The following is a 14,873-nucleotide window of genomic DNA, read 5'->3' on the forward strand; positions in this document are numbered from 1 at the left end:
TGTAAAATCATGATATGCCATTCAAACCAGTAAAAGCCTTGTACGGAAAAGATATTATTCTCATAACATCCAGTTCGACTGTACTGAACATGTTTATCCACTACAAGAACAAAAGATTACAAGGTCTTGACATAAATGTTCATCTCTATTGAACGAAAAGCCTATGGCGCTTAACCTGAAAGATCAAACCACTCGGGTTTTCTAGTCGTGGAACTCGTCCATGAACGACTTGTGGAAGTCTGTCAGACGGGTGACAATGGCTGGAATTTTATCCTCTTGAGGCAATATAGTGCATCTGAAATGCCAGGTGCCCGGAACCTGTCACAGTGCAAAGGAAACAATCTTCAGTTAACTGCTCAACATGACAGTCGTTTAATCTTAATCAACAAAATGATGGGTTTGTCAACTTCTTATAGTTTTGTTGAATTAAACGCGGTCCTATTCAATCACCAGCACTTTATGGACCGTAATTTTGCATCCCTTAAAACACTCAAAATTCAAATATTTCACTGTTCTGCCATGAGGTTTACTTGTCATTGTTGCTTAGAAAATATAGAAGGCAAGGATAATATCGTATTACCACTTGATAGGTTGCATAATATTTTCAATTTAGGTGAGCAGCCATTCCTACCACGCTAAGTAACAGTACAAGAATAAATAAACTAACCTGCCCAAAACCAGAACCAGGAACGACCACAATGCCTGTGGCATTGAGAAGGCGGTGACAATAGAATGCATCGGGGGCTGTCGTTGCAGCCTCCGCTGCTTTAATTGCATTTTGAGGCAGGGTTATGCAGGGAAAGAGATACATTGCTCCTTCTGCTCTGTTGCATGTGCTTCTTCTAATGCCTGCATTTCAAAATAACCTCAGTCACGCTGTGCAAAAAATTTAACCAACTTCAGAAACTAATGTCATTCTATTGTATTTACTGTTTCATACTACTAACCTTCGCACGCTTTGCTAGGGATGACAGAATTCCATCCTTCTCGGCCAATACATTTCATAGGATTCATCTCCAACCTGAATTCAACCAAGAAATTTCATCCATTAGAAAACAAACTGATTTGATTTACCAAGTTTAACATCAACTGAACTTCCAGATCCCCATGCCATGTGTAACAAATTTAAGTGAAATGACGAGAAAAATTGTACTCCTCCACAGCCCCAATGGCACCCTTAACAGAAGAACATGGTACAAAAATTTCTGATTTGGAATGTTTGAAAATTTATTAAATAATCAGTAAGCCTCAAAATGCCCCAGAACAAAGTGTCTGCCAAATGGTTTTAAACTAGTATGCCTTTTCCCATTTCGGACATTCCAATATTTGAACCTAACTACGATGCTAAATCCTCAATTCTCAATCCTAAACCCGAAATAATTTCTCTGAGAAAAGCTAAATACAAGATTATTACAAACTAACCTTTGGTGGACTCATGACAAGGCTTGCAAGAATTTGACCAGAGATATTAGAACAAAGATTTACGGATGCCATTTTGTATATTTGTTCCCTTACTTCAGGACTGATTCCAGTGACTTCCATGTAACCACCTCTTTTTCCACACTCCCCGTAGTACCCTACAGAAGAGAAAAAAAAATGACAAACTGTTCCGGGTTCATTAATTTCAACGAGCTCCTTGCCTTCTTGACGAACATAACGATCCACCAAATTACCTTTAGAGACTGATTGAAATGATACCAGAGAAATATCCTGCTCGCCATATCCCATAGATCGGGATACCTTCTTGAATGAATGAAACTCCTTATCAGGTACATAAACATTTTGTTGATAAACCTGTATAAATTCATTGAAACATGAGACCAGGAAGTAGCTATAGAAGTTTCTAACCACATTTACAGTTCTTCAACAATGTCACAAAGTAATTAAAGTAAATCTTCCAAACAAAAATCCATCTACCTCATCTGCCAGCAAAACAAGACCTTCTTGCTTGCAGAAGTCCACAATCTGCCGCTGGTTGTCCTCGGCAAGAACCTGCAGACAAGATACATAAAACTTAACCAATGACATTCCAGAATTAAGCACAAGATTCTCTTCCAACAGCACCCCTTAAGAAAATCAACTATTGACAAGGAATTTTCTGATTAAAAGCAACCATATCTCACCTGTCCTGTTGGGTTGCCTGGATTTATCACAACCAAGGCCCTTACATTGATACCCTTGGACTTTGCATCCTCCAATTGCTTCTTCAACTCAGAAGTTTCCAATCCCCACCCCGATGCCTCATCAAGAAAGTAGGGTACCTGCATAAACCAAGCCACAGATTTGAATTCTTACAATGATAAATGATACATATAGATAATATTTTCCAACTTCTAGTTTCTGGTAGTCATGTAACATCAATTTCCTAATGATCAGGCAATTCACTAATTAGTTCAATTAAAGCTCGAGTTTTAGCCAATAACAAGTTACTCTTTCAGTAATTGAGTATAAATGCAAAACAATTTCTATCTATTGACATTTATCAAATGAATAACATGACATACCAGTGTGCCACCGTGGAGGGCAATTGAAGCAGAGTACAAAGGGTATTGAGGAATGGGACAAAGAATCCCATCCTTCTCTGAACTTATCAGCAATTGCATCATCATATGGACCTGGAAAGAGAGAAAGGAGATGGTGATGAAGTGGAACTTGATATATTGAGGAACACCGTGACGCTACTAAAGTTGAACAGAAGGGAACTCAGGAGATACCGCAGGGCTTGCACCATCGGTTAAGAAAATATCATTTGGATCAGCAGGATATCCATCACGAGCTTCAATTCCAGCAGCAATTGTATCACGTAAACCCTTGATACCCTGATGTCAAAGTAGGCGAAAAGGGTGAATGCATTATATGACATTTTGCTTATGAGTTTTGTCCAAGTTTTACAAATTTATGTGATGAAAAACCAACGATCTTACCTGACTGTGACTGTAAGCACCAGTTGCTCTTCCAGGAATTTGATCCAGAATCTGCCATGCCCGCTCTATTGCATCGGCACTGCAACGGATAACAAAGATATCAACAGAAAGATAAGATTTTAACTTCCAGGAAGCCTTCTCTATGAATTCTTTCTATTGAATTGAATAGGATTGTAGGACGCCTAAAAATATATTCTTATATGTTACAATTTTCCGATACCTGAACAAACCCTGTGTTTCGCTTTTGTCCAAGATGGCTGGATGGTCACACAATGCAAGTACCTGAAACAAAGATTGTAACGATTAAGGATTACATGAGATGTTTCAACATTAATGTTATCAACCATGTAGTCCACTAAACCAACCTCTCGGAAAAATGTTATCTGTTGCTGACCAAGAGACTGAGGATTTCCGATATTGCAGTAAAGAATCTGTATAACATATGTTCACAGTGAGTACCCAAGTGAGAGAATGTCCTAAAAAATATAGATTCAATACTGTAACTCGTCAAAGGAGAAAGTAAACACACCTCATCAAAGGGATGAGAGCTGGGATTCGCCTTTAATTCTTCTTGTAACCTCTGTGACAGGAGGGCATTACAAAGGAGATTAAGATAAGGGAAAGAATTACTTCACTTTGATTCAGTCATAAATTTATGGTCTTGTATGTACCTGGGCAAGGGCGACAATTTCACCTCGGACAGCATATTCACATTTCAAAACCTGAAAAAATTAGCAGTGAGGAGTGATAAATGGAGTAGAATATGTTCACCACTACTAAGGAATCAGGAAACAAATTTAAGTATTTGACTGTGAGAAACTAAAAACTAGATCAAATAACCAATTAATCTAATTATTACCCTCTTGAAAAATGAAAACAAATCGAGTTAATCTCATCAGAGCAACGAGTTAAATTTACTTTGTCAAAGGTTAAAATATAAAACAAAACTGAGGCTACTTAGTAGTACGATCGGATGGTATTCCTCTTCACAAGGTATTAGGTTTGAATCTCATGGATATTGAATTTGATATCAAATTAGGTTGTCAAGTCACACATAACTCCCACGTTTGCTTAGCGTAAGATAGATCGTTTTACTAAAAAAAACTGAGGTCAAGAATAAGAGAGCCAGTGATGTAACAATGTCTGGGCTGAAATAAAATAGAAAATAGAAAATTAAAAATTCCCAATATACCGTAGATCCACGATTCATGATCCATCAATCTTATAACTATTAGTTAATAATAATAATAATAATAATAATAATAATAATAATAATAATAATAATAATAATTAATTTTTAAGAGAAAAATATGAAATCTAAAGACGAAAGAAACTATATAGATTAAAGGGTTAATCTCAGTTTACTATCCTTAAATTTTGTGATTTTTAACATTTAGTACATGAAATTTTTTTGTCCCAAAATCATATCTAAAGTGTTAATTTTGAAACAGTCTCATACATCTTTTAATCTGGTTATTAAGTCTCATGTTAATAGATTACACGTTCATGTGAACAATAATTAAGCATTACGTGTCAATAAAAGTCCTATGTGGATATTAAAAATTAAAAATTACAAAAAAATAAGGTCATGAGTCATGACGTTCTTGTGGACAAGGAAGAAAATATCGGTAATATCGGTAGTCCGAAAACACGGAAATATCGATGGAAATATCGGGATAATATCGATATCGATAAAAATTACATGGAAACCACGGAAATTGTAAGAAAAACTTGGAAATTTTTAATGAAACTTTGCAGGATGTTTATTTAGTCAATTATCTATTAGTTTATCACAAAAAATTGGAAGGAAATGCATTGCATGATGGATTTAACTGATTTAAGTTGATTATATAGCGAGCTGGCAAACATTGTGAGTGTAGAAAATATGTAGTAATTAATGAAAGAAGTTTAAACACACCATAATCATTTATATATAATTAATTAGTACAATATTGGGAGGTTTTATTTAGGATATTAAAAAAAAAAAAAAAGGGAAGTGAATAAAATGATGAAGAATAATGTGCCGAATTTGACACTGGTTTTCCGGCCAAACCACGGCGATTTGGCCGGCGTGCAAGGAATCAATCTCTTCGTCTCGTCGAGTAGTACAACTTTCCTTTTTGTTTCACTCAATTTCGTTGAGTATTGAAAAAGTTATACTCATTTGAATCTTACCCAGTTTCCGGCGACCTCAGTGACTTTCGAGGAATTTTCCGGCCAAACCACGACGATTCAGATGTCGTGTGAGGTACCATTCTCTTCGTCTCTTCGAGGGCTACAACTTTCGTTTTTGTCTTGCTTGATTTTGTTGAGTTTTGACAAAGTTATGGCCGTTTAAAGTGGGTGTGGATTCCGGCCGAAATTCCTATTTTCTTCCTTGGTTGAGTCCCACATCGCCCATGCGAGGGCAGTGAGCAAGCAAGAAGGCCTATAATAGCCATATTCCCAAGCTGAGAAAGGCATGTCTTGGTTGGCCTTTGAGCTATGATCAAGTGTAGTATGTGTTGAGATTTCTCAACATTTTTAAGTATTTTTGAATATTATATCGTTATATTGTCGATAATTTTGAAAATATCACGATATTATTGATAATATTGTGATATTTTGACGAAAATTATTTGGATAGTTAAAAAAATATCGGACCTTCAAAAAAATGATAATATCGGCGAAATATCGTCAATATTATCGATTTTTTCTTCCTTGCTTGTGGACAATAATTTTTAATTTTGTACATCCATCCTTTGCACATGTGGACAAAAAAAAAGGTCATTCTTCCTCAAATACCCAACCTCTGCAACATCCATCCTTCCCTCACCCCCCCCCCCCGCCGGCGCGACATAAACACAACAATTAAGCATACAAACCGAACCCAGAAAACCAAATGAACAAATCTGACGCCGTTTTATCAATCAGAATTTCAGAGTTGTGGAAATGGACCTTCGGAAATGGCGGTTTAAATTTCGGCGCATCTGAGGACGACGTTATGATCATTACCGCCTTCTTCCTCCTCGATGAGGTAATCGTTGTACCCATTTTTGCCAGCGCCGCCGGAATTGGAGTCCCGGTCGCCGCCTGGGGAAAGCTTAACCTGCGAAACGTACATCTACTGGACCAAGGAGAAGGCGATGCTGATCACCGCGCACAGCGGAATCAAAATCTCGGCCCCGAGATCTAGGAGTATCGTCGCCCCCATAACTTCGAGATCTCCGCCCCAAGATCTGAGAGTATCACCGCGCACAGCCAATCATCGCTCATTCGAGCTCACGGGGCCGTCGAAGAGGATGAGGGTTGAGTGGGTGGAGTCGAAGAGGGAGGGGGAATGATGGATGTGCAGAGGAGAGAAGGGATGGGATGGGGGGGGGTCAGGGGTTTGAGGAAGAAGACTTTTTTTATTTTAAAATTAATTTTTTTTTAATGTTTAATGTTTATTTTTATTTTTAATGTCTACATGGGACCATCCTTTATTGATTGACACATGATTAGTTAAGGGAGACTTGACAGTCAGATTAATGAATATATAAGATTGTCTTAAAATTAACATTTTAAGTATGACTTTTGGATGAAATTAACATTTTAAGTAGGCCTAATCGGATAAATGGTCCTTATGGTCATAAAGTATTCGGATGATAGTCCCTGTGGTAAAAAAATTCGGATTTAAACCCCTGTAGTCACAGTTTGTTAGGATTTAAACCCCTGTGGTCTAAGTCTCTTAGGATTTATGTCTTCTGTCATTCCTCTATTAGGTTTAGGTTGGCAAAATCGAATAAATGGTTCCCGTGGTCATAAGGTATTCAGAAGATAGCCCTTGTGGTAAAAAAAATTCTGATTTAAACCCCTGTAGTCACAGTTTGTTAGGATTTAAACCCCTGTGGTCTAAGTCTCTTAGGATTTATGTCTTCTGTCATTCCTCTATTAGGTTTAGGTTGGCAAAATCGGATAAATGGTTCCCGTGGTCATAAGGTATTCAGAAGATAGCCCATGTGGTAAAAAAAATTCGGATTTAAACCTCTGTGGTCTAAGTTGGTTAGGATTTATGCCCGAAACTAGATGTTCTGTCATTTCTCCGCTAAGTTTACAGGTAGAGCAGAGTTTCTTTAAGGAGACGCGACAGAACGAGGTGGAACTAATAAATCACATAATTCATTAAAATTCAAAATCTAATAAATCAAATAATTCAAAATGTCTTTATAAAATTAACGAGTTTTTTACTCCCGAATATCCAACCAATTAATTAATTCTTTATAACATATTCTATTTTTCTTTGACAAATAAGACAGTAATTGTTGGCATTTTCCCAGAATTTTACGTAAACCTCTCTAAGATAAATAATTTTTTTGTGTAATTGTAAATGTGAAGTAAGTCTTCGTATCCTATTGGTGAAACTAACTATTTGAATTTAACAGATCCTCAGTTTTCGTCTTTTTCTTCTTGTGAAATAACTGAGATGAATGAATTTTTTTACCATAAACTGAAATCTTATCTCCTCCCCCTCTTTTATTGTAAGATATTTTTTATTGATAGATACTCAGAGAAACTCTACTCCACCTGTAAGCTTAACGAATGAATGACAGAACCTCTAATTTCAGGTATAAATCCTAATAGACTTAGACCATAGGGGTTTAAATCCGAATTTTTTATACCACAGGAGCTATCTTCCGAATTCCTTATGACCACAGAGACCATTTATCAGATTTGGTCAACCTAAACCTAATAGAGGAATGACAGAAGGGCATAAATCCTAACAGACTTAGTGTTGGTCATGAGTCAATATTAGGAAAAAAAGGAATGTAAATAATAGGAGTCCTTTATTAAGTAGGTTTGTATAAAAGCTTTTGTTTCCTTGTCGAACTTAGATTGTACATGTATATATTTATAAACAAGTAATACAAGAATTATTCCCGTAAAAGTTCTATTTGGTATCAAGAGCAAGCCGAAACCCTAGTGCTTTCCGCTGTGCTTGGGTGTCTGCATTTTTTTTCTGCAAAATTTCTGCAGAAAACAGTGTAGGCCGTGAGTGGTTGTTTGCTATGTGTGCGCTGACTTCTCTGCACGTTTTTTGTGTGGTGTGGTTATGTGTGCGCTTCAGTATCGTGTTTGTTTTGTGTTGATTTGGTGAGTAACACCGCATGGACTCAGGAAGCAGTGGCGTGATGAAGTTAGATGGCAGTAACTCAACCAATAATCAAGTAGTGAATCCTGTCGTCATTCAGAGTGATGCGTCTGCTGTACCCAATACTGTGAAGTTAAATGGATCAAATTATCCTCTTTGGTCCAAGGTTTTGGAGATGCACATCGCTGGACGCGGTAGGAAGGGCTTTGTGACTGGGAGTACCAAGGAGCCTGCTGAGGCTAATGCTGAGTATGAGACGTGGGAGACAGGGAATGCAATAGTAAAAGGGTGGTTGATCAATTCCATGGAACCTACTATCATGGGATTTTTCATTCACCTGCGTACTGCTAAAGAAGTTTGGGAAGAGGTGGCTCTGACCTATTATGATGGTTAAGATATTTCTCAGATTTATGAATTGAAAGTTAAATCGTTCAGACTCCGTCAAGAGGGTCGGCCAGTTGGTGTGTATTATGTTGATCTCAAGTCCGTTTGGCAAGGAGTTAGATCAACGGAGACCAATCAAGATGGTATGTGTTGTGGATCTCAAGACACTTTGAGAAGAAATTCAGATTGATCGTGTGTATGCTTTTTTGGCGGGTTTGGATGATGTGTTTAATGAAGTGCGTAGTGATATTTTACGTACTCAACCCTTAACCTCTGTTGAGGAGGTGTTTTCTGGTGTTCGACGTGAAGCTTAACGACATGCTACCATGATGGGTGGAAGTAACAATCAATGAGGGTTGTCGTCCATGGCAATGATCTCTCGGCCAGCTGGTACTCATCGTTCTAGTAATTCTTCCAATCAATCTTTAAATTCTCGTCCCTTCAACCGAGAAAATAAAAATGATTTGAAGTGTACTTTTTGTGGACAAACCCGTCATACTGAGGATACATGCTTTGCTAAGCATGGGGTGCCTGATTGGTTCCCAGAGTTAAAGAAAAAATTGCTTGCCAAGGAGCGTGGAGCAGCCGGGTCCAGTGGAGGCCGTGCCTCCCTTGCTGCGGCTACATCCACAGTCCAGGAAGTCGTGCCTAGCCCCAGTGATTCCAGTCAGAATTTGGTGACTCGTCGTCTGACACAGGTACCGTGGGACATGTTCTCTTAGCCTCCGAAAATCAGCACCATACAGGTTGGATTCTGGACTCTGGGGTAACGGATCATATGACATATGATAAAAATATGTTTCAATACATGACTACATCTCACAAGAAAAATATATCAACTGCCAATGGTACTTTGGCACCCGTGTGTGGTGTCGGCACTGTGCATCTCACCCCGTCACTTCCCTTACATCATTGCTTGCTTGTTCCTTCTTTATCCCATCACTTGTTATCTATACCACAAGTTACTGAACAATTGGATTGTGTTGTTCTAATGTATCCGTCATTTTGTCTACTTCAGGATATTCAGACCAAGGAGATAATTGGACGTGGCACTAAGAGAGAGGGGTTGTACTACGTGGACGACGTCGTTTCTGGTAGAGCTAATGCAGTTCGCGCGTCTCGGTCTAGTAATTTACAAGAAGTGTGGTTGTTGCATCGTCGGTTAGGGCATGCATCTTTTGGGTATTTACGGCATATGTTACCTAGTCTATTTAATGGAATAAATGAACCAGACTTACATTGTGAAGTATGTATTCTTGCTAAAAGCCATCGTGCTTCTTTTCCGCCTAGTATGAATAAAAGAGCTTTACCGTTTGAACTTGTGCACTCTGATGTTTGGGGACCATCTCCTGTTGTTACTTCTTCTGGGATTAAGTGGTTTGTTACGTTTGTTGATGATTGCACTCGTATGACGTGGCTATATGTGTTAAAAAATAAGAGAGATGTTGGTATGGTATTTCGGATTTTTTCTCAAATGCTTCGGACCCAATACTTTTCTGTGATTAAAGTTCTCCGTTCTGATAATGGTGGTGAGTATATTAATCGTGAGTTGTCAGAGTTTCTTTGTGATCAAGGCATTCTCCATGAAACAACCTGCCCCTATACTCCACAGCAAAATGGGGTGGCTAAACGGAAAAATCGCCATATCTTAGAAACGGCACGTGCATTACTTCTGTGCGCGTCTGTTCCTAAGATTTTTTGGCCTGAAGCCGTTACTTATGCCGTCTATGTGATTAATCGTATGCCATCTCGGGTGGTTAATTTTCGAACTCCTCTTCAAGTCCTCACTCAACATGTTCAAGTGATGTCTTCTCATACTCTCCAACCCCGGGTATTTGGGTGTGTGGCTTATGTGCATATTCAGAAAATTCATCGCACTAAGTTGGATCCGTGTGCACTTCGATGTGTGTTTGTTGGTTTCTCCTCTCACCAAAAAGGATATAAATGTTATCACCCTGCGACTCATTATATGTATGTTACCATGGATGTGACCTTTTCTGAATCGGAGTATTTTTATGCTCCCGTATCTTCATCTTCAGATCACCAGGGGGAGAGCTCTAGTGGTGATCTGGAATGGTTGGACTTGGAAGGAATCTCGGTGGTTGATGCCGTGCATAATGGGGCAGTGATCATACATGCCGAGAGTGATAAATCTGCAAGTTCAGCTGCAGATATTCCATGACAGACTGTTGCCGTGAGCAACATGTAGACTGTTGCCGAGAGCAACATGCAGTCAGGATTGGTTCCAAATGAGAGTGATCTGCAGTCAGGACAGATTGTTGTCGAGCCTACTGATGTAACCCCCTCTCTCTAGCTCCACAATGCTGCCCAATGAATCTTCTCTGGATATACCTGAGGTAAGTATTGTGGATGATTATGTAACTAATGCGAGTAATGATGTAAATACATATAAGCTGCCACCGAGACAAAATCGAGAAGTGCCACTTGACAGGTTTTCTCCGAAAGGCAAAGTGAAGTATCCAATAGCCAACTATGTCTCATGCAGTGGTCTTGCACCAGAGCGCAAGACTTTGGTGGACAATATGGAGGCTACTCGAGTATCAACCCGTGTGGAGGAGGCTCTAAAGGATCTAAACTGGGCAAACGCAATGGATGAAGAAATGTTGGCGTTACAGAAGAATAATACCTGGGAGGTGACGTCTTTACCAGAAGGAAAAAAAAAACAGTTGGCTGTCGGTGGGTGTTCACTGTTAAATACAAAGTTGATGGATCAATCGATAGGTACAAAGCAAGGTTGGTAGCTAAAGGATACACCTAAACATATGGTGTAGATTATCAAGAAACGTTCTCTCCGGTTGCCAAGATGAATAAGGTACGGGTTATGATATCTTTAGCTGCTACTATGAACTGGCCATTAAAACAGTTTGATGTGAAAAATGCCTTTCTTCATGGGAACTTGGAGGAAGAAGTATATATGGATTTTCCTCCTGGGTACAGTGCTGGTAGAAGTACCGGAGTATGTCGGTTGCGTAAGTCTCTTTATGGGCTTAAGCAATCGCCTCGTGCATGGTTTGATAGGTTTACTCAAGTTATGAAAAAGATTGGGTATTATCAGAGTCATTCTGATCATACATTGTTTGTCAAACGGAGACAGGAAAAGTGACGGCCTTAATCATCTATGTAGATGACATGATTATTACAGGGGATGATTGTGATGAGATTTCAAGGCTGCAGAGAAATCTTGCGGCTTAGTTTGAAATGAAGAACCTAGGGGATTTGAAGTATTTTCTTGGAGTTGAAGTTGCTCGATCCTCGAAAGGTATTTTCTTGTCACAACGTAAGTATGTTTTGGATTTGCTAAAAGAAACTGGTATGCTGGGATGTAAGCCAGTTGATACTCCTATTGTTGAAAAAAAATCATCTATGTTGGGATCCGAATCAGAAATCGGTTGATAAGGGGAGATATCAGAGACTTGTAGGGAGACTAATTTATTTGGCTCATACACAACCAGATATTGCCTATGCAGTAAGTGTAGTAAGTCAATTTATGCATTCACCGAATGTAGATCATATGGCTGCTGTTATGCGTATCTTAGCATATTTAAAGTCTGCACTTGGAGTTCTATATCGGAAGCATGGACATTTGAGGATTGAGGGGTTCACGGATGCTGATTGGGCAGGAAGTGTAGGTGACAGACGGTCTACTTCGGGATATTTTACTTTTGTAGGAGGCAATTTGGTCACATGGAGAAGTAAAAAACAGAAGGTAGTATCAAGATCCTCAGCTGAGGCCGAGTTTCGAGGGATGGCTCACGGCATTTGTGAGCTTCTCTGGCTTCGAAAACTTCTTGAGGGGCTTGGGTTCAAGCCAAAGGAGACCATGAGATTATACTGTGATAATAAGTCAGCGAGAGATATAGCTGATAATCCAGTACAGCATGATAGGACAAAACATGTGGAAGTTGATCGACATTTTATTAAAGAGAAACTTGAAAGGAAGATTGGGTCGATACCGTTTGTGAATTTGGAGGAGCAACTTGCAGATGTTCTAACTCATGCAGTATGTAGTCGAAAGTTTGATGACTCACTTGTCAAGTTGGGCATGTGTGATATCTATGCACCAACTTAAGGGGGAGTGTTGGTCATGAGTCAATATTAGGAAAAAAGGGAATGTAAATAATAGAAGTCCTTTATTAAGTAGGTTTGTATAAAAGCTTTTGTTTCCTTGTCGAACTTAGATTGTACGTGTATATATTTCTAAACAAGTAATACAAGAATTATTCCTGTAAAAGTTCTATTCTTAGACCACAGAGATTTAAATCCTAACAGACTTTGACCACAGGGGTTTAAATCCAAATTTTTTTACCACATGGGCTATCATCCGAATACCTTATGATCACGGAGACTATTTATCCGATTAGGCCTTTTAAGTATGATTCAGGAACGAAAAAAAAACTTCATGTATTAAATATTAAAAATCACACAATATGAAGGTAGGAAACTGATATTAAATTAAAATAACAAGAGGTCTTAAACCTCAAGAGTCAAAATAACAAACAAATCAAAGCAAACCCAGATGCAGAGACATCAAATCAAACACCTTTGATCATCCACACGAACAAAATCAATCAAACAGTGATCAAAATACACATGAAAATAAACAGCATTCATCACAAAAACAGCAAAAAGAAACCAGAAAACAAAAACCCAACTCAGAAAAAATCACACACCAGAAAACAAACCGAGTAGGGAAAAAAAATCACAAACCTTGGGATTGATATTCTGAAGAGTGACGGGAGCAGAGTGATCGGCCATGGGAAGAAGAGAAGGAGGGAAATCTACAGCTGGAGCGGCGGAGGAAGACAGGAAGCGTGACCGAGAAGAAGAGAACACAGAGGAAGAGGAGCTTGTTGGACGAATCTACTGTTGAATGGAACGGATGAGAATGTTTCTTACTCTGCCGCTTGCGAATTTCCGCATTTTCGAGTTTTTATAGAGGAAACAAAAAGGCAGTGAAATTTTATGCGTGATGTGATGCAAAGGGAAGGTAAATCTATGGGATTCTGGGCACCTTCTTCCAAAAGCTAATACAGTGTGTGTCGATTGTTTGGTGAGTCCACGAGTTTCACTGTTTGATGCCCTTCTCCCACGGAATATGACCCTCTGTTTTGTACGTGGATTTTCTACCTTTCCGAATCACGCTTTATAGTTTGTACTTCTTTTACTTTCCCTTTAAAGCGCTTGGATGGATAGATACCCACGGAGATTTAATGATTTAATCATTGTTATATTAGATATAGCGAAGGAATCGATCAACTATTAAGTGATTATAATTTTTTTTAATTAAATGAGTAAATTACATAATAACCTTCAAACCTAAGAGGGTATTATGTAATTTACCCTAATTAAATTTATAAATTATGTGACGTGTCACTAATAAAAAATAAATATGTTAATAATACTAATTTATTTGTAAGTGACAAGTTTTTTATTCGATTCTAACCAAAGACGAATTTGAACCACATTATTGCTAGCTCATTGGGGCTCAGCATAATCCTCTATCTCTTGAGTGTAGATAATATTATTTGTTAAAAAAAAAAACTTCGTCATATGATTTACGAAATATAATTTAATGAGGTGGTCTCTATAGCATTATCTTAATAAAAATAATTGGTATTTTTTATACATGCACTAAAACGTAAGATTAGATCATATTACTAAGTGATAGAAACAAAATACTATTAGAAAGCTCTGAACATCAAGTTTTTTACTAAAATATCAAACTTTGTATTACAACAACAACCACCAAAACTTATCGCACTAATTGAGGTCGGCTGTTTGAATCTTAAAACAACATTATGCATGGTTATGTGCCAAGTTTCTGTTAGCTCTAAGTACTCCATAAGTCTATTTTCAAATCTTTATGGGTCTTTCTCCACCTTTTTTTGCCTCATAGTCACATCTTTTAACTGGAGCATTTGTAGGTCTCCGATTCACTTGTCCAAATTACCTTGATAGATTTTCTCTCATCTTATCTTCAATTGTGGCCACTTCTACTTTACCTTGGATATCTTCATTCTTAAACCTATCCTTCCTCATGTGCCCATACATACAACGAAGCATTCTTATCTCCAATATGCTCATTTTTTGCATGTGCTGCTTTCTGACCGCCCAACATTACATGCCATAAAGCATTACTAGCCTATAAAAATTTTCTCGAGTTTTAGTAGCATACAACGATCGCACAACACATACGATACGATGCACTCTTATACTTCATCCATCCATCTTGAATTCTATGGTTAAGATCTCTATCTAATTCTTCTTTCTTTGCAAAATAGATCCAAGATAACGAAATCGTTCACTCTTTGGTACTTCTTGATCACCAATCTTCACCCATATCTCATTTTACCTACATTCCCACTGAACTTGCACTTCATGTACTCTGTCTTTGGCCTACTTAGGCAAAGACCTTTAGATTCCAACACTTCTCG

The 14,873-nt window shown here is 38.2% G+C and overlaps 1 pseudogene across 1 annotated transcript; it reads right to left on the reverse strand.

Moving 5' to 3' along the window:
* LOC108171262 (alanine aminotransferase 2-like) lies at positions 1-13,504 on the reverse strand (annotated as a pseudogene). The gene is made up of 15 exons (XR_011577927.1): positions 13,147-13,504; positions 3,596-3,646; positions 3,454-3,504; positions 3,290-3,355; positions 3,145-3,206; positions 2,925-3,003; positions 2,715-2,819; positions 2,505-2,615; positions 2,124-2,261; positions 1,918-1,992; positions 1,674-1,794; positions 1,423-1,577; positions 931-1,021; positions 668-839; positions 1-318 (listed from the first exon to the last, which is right to left on the reverse strand). The product of XR_011577927.1 is annotated as an alanine aminotransferase 2-like (transcript).
* Between the last annotated feature and the right edge of the window lie 1,369 nt (positions 13,505-14,873).

Source organism: Malus domestica, chromosome 17 (genome assembly GCF_042453785.1).
Source record: "Malus domestica chromosome 17, GDT2T_hap1".
Lineage (NCBI taxonomy): Eukaryota > Viridiplantae > Streptophyta > Magnoliopsida > Rosales > Rosaceae > Malus > Malus domestica.